Source organism: Nicotiana tabacum, chromosome 20, assembly GCF_000715075.1.
Source record: "Nicotiana tabacum cultivar K326 chromosome 20, ASM71507v2, whole genome shotgun sequence".
Classification (NCBI taxonomy): domain Eukaryota; kingdom Viridiplantae; phylum Streptophyta; class Magnoliopsida; order Solanales; family Solanaceae; genus Nicotiana; species Nicotiana tabacum.
The window spans coordinates 141600911-141615064 of record NC_134099.1 but is presented as its reverse complement, the minus strand read 5'-3'; positions in this window follow the sequence as shown (position 1 = coordinate 141615064).

The following is a 14154-nucleotide window of genomic DNA, read 5'->3' as shown; positions in this document are numbered from 1 at the left end:
CAAATCTAAGTAGGCATAAATTTTATTGAGATTATGATGTCCATATGCTTTATAAATGAGTATTTACACCTATTAGGCTTAATTGGGTTAAGTGGACACATGATCACTATCTTGTTTTATTTTTACCATTTTTTCAGATTAGTGGATGCCATTTACCAGTGTTTATCTTCGTTTTCTTGCAAGGTCGAAATTCAAGGACGAATTATCTTCAAGAAGAGGGGAATGATAGCATCCTAGGAAACTCAAATCTATTCAAGGACAAGGATAAAGCTTTGGAATCTTAAAGAGGGCCTTTAACAAGATCTCAAGCTAAAAAGCTACAAAACAAGGTCATTGGACTTTAGGAGCGATCAAAGAAGTTGTTAGTTGAGAGGAAGAGCTTAAGGATAAAGTATATGAGTTATCTAGGTGTTATATTTATTTTATGGCCCAAATTCATGTCCAAGAAGAGGTGGATTAGATCCCAAGAAACATCCTCTGAGGAAAGTCCAAATCAGGCCACTGTTGGACAATTTTGGCATCTAAAATGTGTCCAAACTTGCTGCCCATGAAGTCCTACAAAAATCACATTTTTAATAGCATAAAAAGGAATTACTTGATGTCCAAGAATGGTAAAATAGGCGTGCTCTGTTGAGTGCAAGTTGGTGCCAATTTGCTTGCAAATTTCCTTCAAGATTTCCAAGATTCTATCCAAGATTCGTTTGAGACTTATTCCCATATATTTTAGGACTATATTTATTGCTTTCCTAGTTAGTTAAGGTTATGTTTCCTTTTCCTAAGATTTTTGAAATCACTTTCCAAGAATGACTTGATTTTTGCTTCCTAGTATTTTTCTTTTCCTAAGGTAGTTGGACTTGTTGTTTAGGACTTTATTTTCTTATTTTTTTAGCCTTAATTTCGTGACCCCTCCTACCTATATAAGGGGTATCTTCTTTATTTTTAGACTTAGATTATTCAGATTATTGTCAATAAAAATTGTGAGATTTTTATTGCACTCTTGTGTGTGGCTACTCTTGGATTTATTCTTCAACCTTCAAGACTCAACTTAAGGTGGTAAGATTAAACCCTTTTTGAAATCTTAGATCACTTCTAGGTATTCAAGAAAGGTGATAAGTTTAGGCTTATTGTTGTTCTTGTTATTCTAAAGGGTCGGGTTTCACAATCTATCTCTTGTTTTTAATTTTCTACCAAAGGCGATTAGTTCTTTATTAGCTAATTATTATTGTTAGGATTCAATTTCAAGAATAGACTTCTTGAATTCAAGAAAGGTATCTTTAATTTTCCGTCCTTTTTCGTTTCTTTATTTTCTTTTAGCTTCCGCACGTTTCTTGATTTTCTTTAGTAATTCTTGAATCCCCTATCATGTTGTTATCAAGGGGTACGGAGTAATGTGGTTACCAAAGAAACAAGATTATAGGCTCAAAGGGGTTAACTACGATACATAACATTTAGGTGGGTACTTTATATAAATCTGGCTTATCAAAGAACTACATATATCACTTCTCAGACTGAACAATCCTACTATTTCGCTTTGCACATACACGAGGCATGTTCTAGACAACAAATGCAATGCACAGAATACATGCAAACCTCACACAGTCATGGCACATAACTCATTCAGAATTGGTTCTATCACGACACTCCAGTCAAAGCAGTTAAGCAAATTTAAGAATCCACGATTTATGGTATTTATTCTAGAGTCAAAAATTGAGCCTAAGTCTCTACCAGAGTACTGACTATTCTCAAAGCATCACCAAGCTCAGAGATATTGTTGCGATTAATTACTTAGCCATGTGATTTATACTCCTAAAAATTAAAACTACCTACATTCGGTTCAAGTAAAATCCCTTGGAAAAGAACTGCGGGCCAAAAAAAAATCAAGGGGAAATTACTACACTACCTAAAAAAAATCTTTTTGGTATTTTCTTTAGACTTGCTTCCCTCAAGAAAACTGTCTAGGAGATCCATCGTCGGGAAAAGTCCAACCTATTTCTATTTTTTTTTATTTTTTTTTAAATTTCCTCCTAAAAATAAAACAAGACAGATTCTAAAAAATAAAAACAATCTAACAACTACTAATATCTACCACTAACAAGAAAACAAAATCACAATAAAAACAAAACAAATGCTAACAACTAACAATAGTTACAAGTTCTCACCCCACACTTAAATCATGCAGTGTCCTCGGTGCATACAGAATTCGACACGACAAAAATAAAAAGAGTAGGATGCAAGAGACTCCCTGGTCAAACGTCGTCGTCATCCTCAGACATTTAAACCTTGCTCGACTCGCCCAAACTCACCTGCAAACTTGTTAGTGTCTAAAAATAAAAAGAAAAATTCTAACTACACTAAAAAAAATCAACTACGAATTGGGTTGCCTCCCAACAAGCGCTTTAGTTAACGTCGTGGCACGATGAATACAACAGATCAATGGGTTGCCTCCCATGAAGCGCCTGATTTAATGTCGCGGTACGATGCAGATAAGCGCATTTAAAGTACGCTCAACCTCGGAGGCTCGATCAAATGGGTCACTGACACTACCTTTGCTTCATCCATGCCCACATAATGTTTTAATCTGTGCCCATTGGCTCTGAACGTGCGAGAGTCATTACTCGCAACAATCTCTAATAACTAGGGATTATGGTTCATTTTACACTCCTTCTCATTTTAGTTTTGATTAAAAATGTATACAAAATAGTCCCAAAGGCTTACATGTTGTACTTGTTTGCAGGGTTTGATCAACACAAAATAGTCCGCAGGGGTATTTTTGTCCAAAAAATTTGACCTAGTATAAATACTTTTCCATTTTTAGGTCATCAGTTGTATTCTAACTTTCAGCTGCGCTCGTGAACATTAGTTCTTAACTATTTTGAGTAATTTTAAAGTAGTTTTATCATTGAATCTTCAAGTATTAGCTTGTAATTAAATCTTATGGGTTTTTCTTTATCTATTTATCAGTTTTCTTCTATTATTATGAGTAGCTAGACCCATTAGCTAGGGTTGTGGCTCAACCCTAGTGTGGGTATTTGATGGGTCTTGAGTTTTAGGGCTTGAATGTCTACGAATGTTTGATATTTGGACTAATTTGTATTTTCCATGTTGAATTAGTGGTTGCAAACACTAATTTGTGCCTTTTTGACTTGGGCTCTTCTTGAGAAAGAGATCTTGAGTCTAGGAAAATTAGTCCAACAAGGAATTGGGGCGTATTCAAGAGATTGATAGACCCAATTAAAGGGTTAAACCTAGAGATAGTAATACCCGACTTGAACCTCAATTGCTTGCACAAATTACATACCCAATTGGTCTTGAGAAAGTCAATTAGGGGAAAATCACTCAAACTATCGAGAGGTATAGAGTGAGAAGTTTTGTACATTGGTTATATCGTAATTCCCAACATGACAACCTAGCCTTAGACTCGAGAACCCATCAAGTATCCACCTAGGAGAAAATCATTTCCCTAGTGCCTCCTTAACTATTTAGACAACCATTTAAGTATTTTACTCTTAGCTTAGTTTAGCATCTTATTAGCATACTATTAGAAGTAATCAAAATACCAACTATGATTAGAAGTGCAATTAAGAGCAATTACGCATCTCTAATTTAGATAGGAACCCGATTCTCATTTCTAGCTCCCTGTGGAATTCGATCCCGACCATCTCGGGTAAAAGTTGCTTCGACCACTCTTGCTACTTTGTAGTGGTGCAGGGTTGGCTCCGATCACTTTTTGGCGCCGTTGTCGGGGAGCTAACGATTTTGACTATCTATCTAAATAGTTTTGTGTATTGTTCTTCTTTCCTTCTGCGTTACTAATTTGTCTGTGTCACAACTTCAGGTACAAAATGGTAGCAAACAACACACCTATTGGAGATCTTCCGCCGGGGGAGGAGGTAGATGACAACATTGATGATGAGGTTCCTCTTGTACCTCAAGGACAAAGGAGAGGCCGCCAGGTCAATGATAATATTCCAAACCTTCCCCCACCACCTCCAAGAGTGGTTGCTCGAGTGCTTCCTAACCAAGGATATGCTAGCGGAATTGTCCCACCCCGGATTCGGGCGGGCAATTTTCAAATTACTAATGTGATGCTGACATTGCTGGAGCAGCAAGGGTATTTCACGGGTGCTCCCAATCAGAATGCTTACAAACATCTCAAGGGTTTCGTGGATACCTGTTGGGGGAGCAAGCAAACTAATGTGTCGGAGGATGCACTTCGGTTGAGACTATTCCATTTCTCACATAGAGGGAATGCATCGGATTGGCTTGAGCGACTTCCCAACTATTCCATCACTACTTGGGATGAGTTGGCGGATAAGTTCATTGCAAAGTTTTTCTCGCCGGGGCATATGGCAGATCTTAGCTTTCAAGCAGGAGCCCACCGAACCATTACATAATATATGGGAGCGATATAGAACCATGGTAAAAGAATGTCCCAACAATGATATGACTGAGGCAATGATACAACAGACTTTCTACCGAGGCATTAATACAACAAATCAGTGTATAGTGAACCAACTTGTTGGGGGTAACTTCATGAAAATGTTTTATAATGAGGCTTGTGACATTCTTGACGAGATGGCTGACATGTCCTCCGCTTGGCAAAGTAGAGCCAATGTGCCACAGGGTGACCCCACGGTCACTCACTTGCACAAAGAGCTACATGATCATGGGCAGGCTATAGCAGAGCTGACAACAACAATGAACTAGCTAGCAAAGGCACAGTTGAAACAAGTAAATGCTATGGAGGATGTCAACTTGCTAGTGAACAAAAGAAGACAAAGAGGTCAACAGAACCAAGGGAATTCGGATCAATATGATAATGATTGTGGTGGATTCCAAGATGATGGTTATGATGGGCAGAATGAAGAAGTGTAATACGTGAACAATTATCAGGGCCAAAGGGGCAATTCTTCTAACCAACAACAATGGATACCCCAAGGCAATTGGGGCAATCAACAACAACAAGGGAATAGTAATTGGGGGAACAACAGCCAAAATTCTAATTGGAACAATCAGAACAATAATCGGAACAATTAGGGTAATTGGAATAGCAACAACAACAACTGGGGTGGTAACAACAATCAGGGTGGTTGGAACAATGGCAATCAAGAAAATCGGGGGCTAGACTTTCAAAAGCCCCCAATGTATCAACAACCGAACAATCCACCCCCATTTCCATCCCAAGGTCCTAGTTCTTCCAACAATGAAATGGGGAGAATTGAAATGATGTTTGACAGATGATGAAAAAGAATGCGGACTCTAATGCTCAGTTGGCTTCCCACAATACTTCAATCAGAAACTTGGAGGTTCAATTAGGCCAAATATCCCAATCCTTGAATATTGTGCCCTAAGGGGGCTCTACCAAGTGATACGGTAGTTAACTCGAAGGGTGGGAATAATCATGTTATGGCGGTAACTACAAGAAGTGGACGAAGCGGTGATGTGAATGCCTCTCCAAGCAAAAAAAAATTTTGAGTGATGAAATTGAGTTGCAAGAAGATGAGATTCCCTTTGTGGTCGAAAATGTGATTAATGAGAATGTGAATGCGGAAGTGAGGATTGATATTCAAGATGCCGAGGTGGAGACCCAGAATGACGTGAACCCGTCTAGGGAACACGTAATAGACATGCCGAAAACGGTTGTGCCTAAAGCCAAGGCTCCTTTGCCAAGTCCACCTCTACCTTATCCTCAAAGGCTCACGAAGCAGAAAAATTAGAATCAGTTTAAAAAATTTATTGACATGATGAAGAGCTTATCCATTAATGTGCCTTTGGTGGAGGCTCTAGAACAAATGTCGGGCTATGCTAAATTCATGAAGGACTTGGTGACAAAGAAAAGATCTATGGATTTCGAAACTATCAAGATGACCCACCAAGTTAGTGCAATAGCGCACTCGATGGCCCCGAAGCTAGAAGATCCCGGTGCTTTCACCATTCCTTGCACCATTAGGAGTGCGGACTTTGCTAAAGCTCTATGTGATTTGGGGGAAAGTATCAACTTGATGCCCTACTCAGTTTTCAAGACATTGGATATTGGGCAACCGAGGCCGACTTCCATGAGATTGCAAATGGCGGATAGAACTATGAAGAGACCATTGGGTATTATTGATGATGTTCTTGTCCGGGTGGACAAATTTATCTTGCTAGCTGATTTTGTGATCTTGGATTGTGAGGTAGATTATGAAGTTCCAATCATATTGGGAAGACCTTTCCTTGCCACTGGGAAGGCCTTAGTTGATGTGGAAGCAGGGAACTCACCTTTCGGGTGGGTGATGAGAAAGTGGTCTTTCATGTGTGCAAGTCAATGAAGCAGCCCAATAGTTCTGAGGTGTGCTCTTTTGTGGACCTTGTCACGGCAGTGATAGTTGATGATACCAGTGCAATGATCAATGTGGAGGACCCTCTAGAGGCAGTCTTGTTGTAAATGACGATGAAGGCCGAGTGGAGTGTGTGAATGCTTTACATGGAATGGGCTCTTACTCTTATGAGCCTAGGAAACTATCTTTAGATCTTGAAAATAGGAAGACTCCACCAACAAAACCTTCAATCGAGGAACCTCCGGTGTTGGAGTTGAAGTCGTTGCCTCCACACCTAAAGTATGAGTTCTTAGGCCCTAGTTCAACTGCGCCAGTTATTCTTTCATCTTGTCTTACTAACATGCGGGTTGATGCCACATTGGCGGTGTGCCAAAAGCGGAAAAAGGCAATTGGATGGACCTTAGTTGATATTTGGAGCCCCGCATTCTGTATGCACAAGATTATTCTGGAAGATGAAAGCCCTCCATGGAACATCAAAGGAGGTTGAACAAGGCAATGCAAGAAGTTGTATAAAAGGAGGTGATCAAGTTGTTGGATGTTGGGGTTGTGTACCCCATCTCTGATAGCTCTTGCATTTCGCCGGTGCAATGTGTACCGAAGAAGGGTGGCATGACCGTGGTTGCAAATTCGCAAAATGGGTTGATTCCTACCAGGATCGTCACCGGGTGGAAGGTATGCATGGATTACCGAAAGTTGAATAAAGTGACCCGCAAGGATCACTTTCCATTGCCTTTTCTTGATCAGATGTTAGATCGATTTGCTGGGCGTGCCTTCTACTGTTTCTTGGATGGGTATTCTGGATACAACCAAATCTTCATTACTCCGGAAGATCAGGAGAAGACAACATTCACTTGTCCATATGGCACCTTTGCTTTTTCTAGGATGCCTTTTGGGTTGTGTAATGCACCGACTACATTCTAGCGGTATATGATGGCCATTTTCACTGATATGGTGGAAGATATTTTGGAGGTGTTCATGGACGACTTTAGTGTTGTGGGTGATTCATTTGATGAATGTTTGAATAATCTTGATAGAGTGTTGGCCCATTGTAAAGAAACCAATCTTGTTCTTAATTGGGAGAAATGCCACTTCATGGTTGAGGAGGGCATAGTTCTTGGGCATAAAATTTTAAAGCATGGTATAGAGGTGGACAAAGCAAAAATTGATGTGATTTCAAGGCTCCCTCCCCCTACTTCTGTCAAGGGAGTGAGAAGTTTTCTTAGGCATGCGGGGTTCTACCGGAGATTTATCAAAGACTTTTCGAATGTAGTGAATCCCTTATGCAAGTTATTAGAAAAAGGTGCCAAGTTCGTGTTCGATGAGAGATGCAAGCCTTTGAACTTCTCAAGCACAAGTTGACCACCACTCCTATTATTACCGCACCCAATTGGAGCTTGCCTTTTGAGCTCATATGTGATACGAGCGATGTTGTGGTTGGGGCAGTTTTGGGTCAAAGAGTGAACAAAATGTTTCATCCGGTGTACTATGTGAGAAGACAATGAATGATGCTCAAGTGAACTACACGGTGACCGAGAAAGAGCTTTTGGCTATTGTGTTCATGATGGAGAAATTCCAACCGTATCTCATGGGTTCCAAGGTCATAGTTCATATCGATCATGCCGCACTCCGGTACTTGATGACGAAGAAGGATTCCAAAGCTAGACTGATGCGATGGGTTTTGTTACTTCAAGAGTTTGATTTGGAGATTGTAGACCGGAAGGGTAGTGAAAACCAAGTGGCGGACCACTTGTCCTGCTTGGAGGAGGAGGGGAGGCCTCGTGATGGCTTAGAGATCAATGATTCATTTTCCGATGAGCAACTCCTTTCGGTGTCAGTGAATGGTATGCCATGATTTGCGGACGTTGCTAATTTTCTTGTGACTGGTATAATCCTGTGTGAGCTCTCTTCTAACCAAAGAAAGAAGCTCAAATGGGATAGTTGGGATTTCTATTGAGATGAGTCGTACTTGTTCAAGATCTGCACGGATGGTGTGATCCCAAGGTGTGTCCCGGAGGAGGAGCAATTGAGTATCTTAGAGGCTTGTCATTCCTCTCCCTATGGTGGCCATCATGGCGGGGTGAGGACGGCTTTAAAAGTTCTTAGTTGTGGGTTTTATAGGCCAACTTTGTACAAAGATGCAAGTGAACTTGTGACGAATGTCAAAGAGCGGGTGGAATTTCGAAGAAAGATGAGATGCCTCTCAATACCATTCTTGAAGTTAATATTTTTTTATGTATGGGGCATTGATTTTATGGGCCCATTTGTTAGCTCGTGTGGGTACACATACATTCTTGTGGCGGTTGACTATGTTTCAAAGTGGGTTGAAGCCGTGGCTTTACCCAACAATGAGGCCCGGAGTGTTGTTGCATTTCTCAAAAAGAGCATTTTTACAAGGTTTGGCACTCCTCGTGCAATCATAAGTGATGGGGAGTCTCATTTTTGTAATAGAGCTTTTGACATTTTGCTTGCAAAGTATAGTGTCAATCACAAAGCTTCTACTCCTTATCATCCTCAAGAGAGTGGCCAAGTTGAAGTCTCAAACAGGGAAATCAAGAGTATATTGTCAAAGACCTACTGATTGGTCAAAGAAGCTGGATGATGCTCTATGGGCTTATAGGACTGCTTACAAGACTTCGATTGGTATGTCTCTGTATCTGTTAGTATTTGGGAAAGCTTGCCATCTACCGGTTGAGTTAGAGCACAAGGACATGTGGGCTTTGAGGAAGCTGAATCTTGAATGGGATGTGGCAGCAAATCTTCGTGAGGAGCAGCTTCATGAACTTGATGAATTCCGATTCCATGCCTACTCCAGTTCGTCCTTGTACAAGAAAAAGATGAAGTACCTTCATGATAAATATGTGCGTGGCAAAGAGTTCAAAGTGGGTGATTTGGTTCTCTTGTTCAACTCTCGGTTACGTCTGTTTCCGGGAAAGCTTAAGTCAAAATGGAGTGGACCTTTTGAAGTGGTGTTTGTGACTCCGTTTGGTGCACTTGACTTGAAGAACAAAAATGGGGAGGTTTTCAGAGTTAATGGGCACAGGGTCAAGCACTACCTGGGCAAGATTGATAATAGCCACGTGGTGGCACTACTCCATCTAAAGTGATTTGATGGTAACCTGCATCGTGCCGCGACGTTAAATCAGGCGCTTCTTGGGAGGCAACCCATGTATCATTCTTTTTGTTTTTCTATGATTTTCTTTGTAGTATAGGATTTACTTTTGGACTAACTGGTTGTGAGATGTTGTAGGATTGTTTTGATGCAGTGCAGGACCAAGTTGGAAAAATGCACACTCTCTGAAGTTTGCACTACGGCCTCAAGGCATTTTGTGCGGACCGCAGTGGCCTCTTTGTGGGGGCAACAATTCAATGCGGATCGCAGAATTATTTGGTCAAAAATGAGGAGTCTCTGAAGTTTGCCATCGCGGCCGCAATGCATTTTGTGCGGTCCGCGGTGGACCACTGCGGCCACATTGCATTTCTTGCGGTCTGCAGTGCACATCTCCCCAGTGCCACTTGTTTTTGAGTACCGCGGACCGCGGTCCCATTTTGTGCGATCCGCGGTGCGTAGGTGAGATGGGCCCCGGCTCCTTTTTCTATAAATAGGACATGAGGCCCTCATTTCAAACTTTTCGATCCTTTGCACTCAAAAGCTTAAAAAATCACTGTTCATCCCTCATACTTGCTTGAATTCAGCTGCTAAATCTCGTTAATCTACAGTGCATCTCACTTCTGGTAATTTTAATTTTGTCTTAGTTATTTAACTTTGTTATTTTCTTTTAACTTTTATTTTTCTTAGTTTTTCTTCTTTTTCTTCTCGTTTTCTTTCAATTATGTATCGTAGGTTGATTTAATCATGTTTAAATTAGGACTAAGTAGTTAAAAACACTGATTCAACACCTAGGGGATCAATAATAGGTGAAAAATTGGACTAAAAATGTGAAAAATTGAAATCCTAGGTTGGTGTTACTGGGCACCACTTACCGCAGACCACGGTGGATTTTGTGTGGTCCGCGGTGCTTCTGTGCGGTCCGCAATGCTATTTTGTGCGAACCGCGGTGGTGAAACTTCTGAAAGATGATAATTGAGGACCGCGGCTGCGATGGATTTTGTGTGGTCCCCGGTGCCTCAATGCGCATTTTGTGCGGTCTGCGGTGCCTAGAATCAGAGAGTGGGTAGTCTGATCCTCACCTCAGTGCGGACTGTGTGCATTTTGTGCGGTCCACGGTAGCTTCTTTGCTGCTGCACTTCATTTTGTGCGATCCGCAGTCTGCAATTCTGACTGTCTACAATATTATCCTGCAATGCTTCACTGATTCTGCTGATACTAACAAAGGTCAACTAAATGTGTTCTCTTTGCAAATAATGGTGAAATCACGAGGCAGAGGCGATAAACAATAGGGAAAAGGAGAGTCCTCCAGGGGTAGAGGAAAAGGCATTATTAGATTGACCCCGCAAGCTATCAAAATACCAGAAAGATCATAAGGGCTACTGATAGAGCTATTGACCAATTGGGGAGTGAGTATGTGCCTTCCGGGGAGGACTCAGACTCCGTGCCATAATATGTTCCTGACTGGCCGGAGAGGAATAGATTTAGGGATACACCTTCGGGCTCTCCTACTGCCCAAGCATCAGTGCACATATCTACTGAGTCATCTGAGGGCTCAGCTGCAGGCAGTGACAATGAATATTCCACCTCACCTACAAAATCACTATCCGGGGAGGATCTCGTAGAAGAAGAAGGAGAAGAAGTAGGAGGAGGTGAGCCCCAAGCAGGAGGAGTAGAGAGAACCAGGAACCTGTAGGCATGGCAAGACAAATTTGCGAGTGAAGTGGCCTACCACAAGTTCATAGAATGGTGGCCCGAGAGGAAGTTAATATCGGAGCAGAAATTCATCACACAGGATCTTTTACCTCACAACCCCAATGTGTTGAGGCAGTTCAAAGAGAGAGCAGGCTGGGACTACTTCATAGGCCATGTAGATGATGCCAATGAAAACTTAGTCAAGGAGTTCTACACCAATGTTGCCCACATCAAAAAGGGCACTAAAGTGACTAAGGTGAGAAATCTGAAAGTGAAATTTGATGGCAAGATGATAAATGACTACCTAGGCTTCCCGGAGGAGGATGAGACCCTGTACTTAGACAAGGTAGCTTTGGGGGAGGATGCCCGTCCATGGCTAGCTGAGTACTTGGCAATCCCAGGTACCACCCCAACATGGTTGACAACGGGGGTAAAAATTCTGAGGTGAACTCTTAACTTTGAAGCAAAGGGGTAGGAAATATTTGTTTGTAGCAGGCTAGACCCCACCACTCACGACAACTCACTTCCTATCTCCCGGGCTATATTGGTGGCATTGATCATGGCGGGGTACCCGATCAACATCGGGAATGTGATGTACAAGGTAATTACACGGGTGGTGAACGAAGGTGATAGATCCTACCCCTTCCCCAATTTCCTGACCATGTACTTTGAGGATCTACATGTGGAGAAGAGGAGATTTGATGTGAAAGTGAAAGCAAAGGCCCCGTTCTCCTTGTACAACACCAAGGGTCCTGACAACCCCAAGGACCCTAAGGGCAAAGCCACTACTTCAACTGGCCAGTCTGAAGAGCCAATAGTAGTAGTGGCTCCTATTCAGCCTCCTTCAGCCACACCAGACATGGCCCCAGGATCCTCCACTTCTACAGCTCCAGATATTCCATCATCCACAGCATATCCTTTAACTGCCCACCGCCTGAGCCATACCCTTGCTAGTATTAACAACTGGATGCAGACAGCCACTTCCAAGCTGTCTGTACTTTCTACTTTGGTGGCAGCCCATTCTGCACCTCCTCAGCTACAGTTCCCACAGTCCGTGGAGGACACTCTCAAGGAGATTTTGGACAACCAGAAGAAGCTCCTAGAGAACCAGAAATTGATCATGGATGCTGTTGATTCTCGTGGAAAGGCATTGAAGGAGCTTGCTAAGGAGGCAAAGAAAATGAGAAAGACTCGTGCTTCAAAGGAGTCAGTGAAAGAGTTAAGGGTGGAGGTAGAGAGGTTGAAGGCTGATCACTTGCTTCTGGATCTTTTATTGCATGACCCGGCTCCAGCAGCCCAGCCCCAACCAGAGCAGGAGACAGAGAGGCCACCCAAGAGGAAGAGCGTGCTTCCCCGTACTGATGATGCTATTATAGAGTTGGAGGACTCACAGGGAGGTTCCTCTAGCCAACCCCAGATTCCAGTACAAGCCCAAGACTCAGTACAGGCCCAGGCCCCAGTGGAGACACAGATTATAGGGAGCCGGTCACAGGTTCCCGAGCAGACTGAGGACCTAGGGACCCAGACTTAGGATCCTATGCAGATGGAGGGCCAATAGGGAGTTTCTTTTTCCTCTCTATCTTGTTTTGTGCTTATTTTGGTTGGTTAGCATTGAGGACAATGCTAGTTTTCATTTGAGGGGGTAGCCCTATTTGGATGACTGTATATATGACATTACCTTTTTCTTTATGCTTTCTTTTTACCTTTGGTAAGTACATAATTTTATCATTTTATTGCACTTTTCGTACTTTTTACTTTTGGTCTGTATATAAAGTTACGTTCTAATGTATATATTCATTCTCCCTTATGTGTATTTGACTTAATCCCCTCTTGTATATATTCATTTTACTTTCCGCATTTTTCCTTTCATAACTTCTTATTTTATTTTCGTAGCTTCTTGTTTGAGTTTTTCCGTGCAATAAGCCTTTGGTTTTCTTAATGCGACGGTTCTTTCCACAGGTGAAATTTGTGTGAACCGGGTGGCTCTTCCCGATGATGGATGGCATGACAACCTTCTTAAGGGTTTGAGTCTGTTTTCTTTTTGCTTTTTATGTACATAGTAGCTAGTGAGTAATGGAGCCTCAGTCAAAGCTTCGCTTGGGCCTAACACAAATTGCCTTTGAGTCTATGGTCAAAAACAAATTGTTGTGTATGGGATGGTGAAAGTTGTGACCTTGAGACTCTTGTGTTGGCCGATAATCATAAAGTGGTTTTTCGAGACCATTGTGTTGCTCAAATCTTAGCTAAGGTTGTTGTAGGCCCCCAACTCTATCTCTTTAGCAATCTCATAGCTTGTGTGGTGAGAAGTTGAATTGCAAGTCCAAGCACCGAGCCATTAGTCTAGAACTTACCCTAAATGTTTGTCTAGGCAAAATTTTTAGTGTAATTTGACTTGAGATGTGATTATAGGCTCTCCTTGATCCGAATGATATCTTGAACACTTCCATAGCCTACCAATGATAATATCCCTAGTCAACCCTTTAGAGCCATAGACCTTTTTTCTTTCAAAAACCACGATACAAGCCTTTATCTGTTCTAAAAATACCCTCTCTTGGCACCCGATCTTTCCTTAGCATAAAGCAAAACCATAAGTTTGGAGGGAGAGACGAGGAATGCAACAAAGTGGTAAAAGGTACAAAATAAAGAAAAGGAAAGGCAATGAAAAAGAAAGAAAATCAAAAAGACAAAGAGAATGATCAATGTAGAAAAAAATGAAGGGATTCAATAAAAGTAAAGAGATGAAAGGTGTGGAAAGTTGAGAAAGGAGAAAAAGGTTTGAAATGAACAAGAAAGAGTGACAGTGTATCTCTCTAACCCCTTAGAAAGAAGTTAAATGACTTAAAAAGTCAAGAGAATAGGTGCCAAAATAAAGCAAATGAAGTGCTAAAGGGAAGATGGAACCTACTTAGACCAAACATTTCCCACCCTGAACCAAAAGCCTTCATTATATCTCCACAAAAGCCCTATATGATCTTGAGTTGAATGAAGCTTACATTAGTGGTGACTCACATAAGGGGCAAGCTTATGCTACTTAGA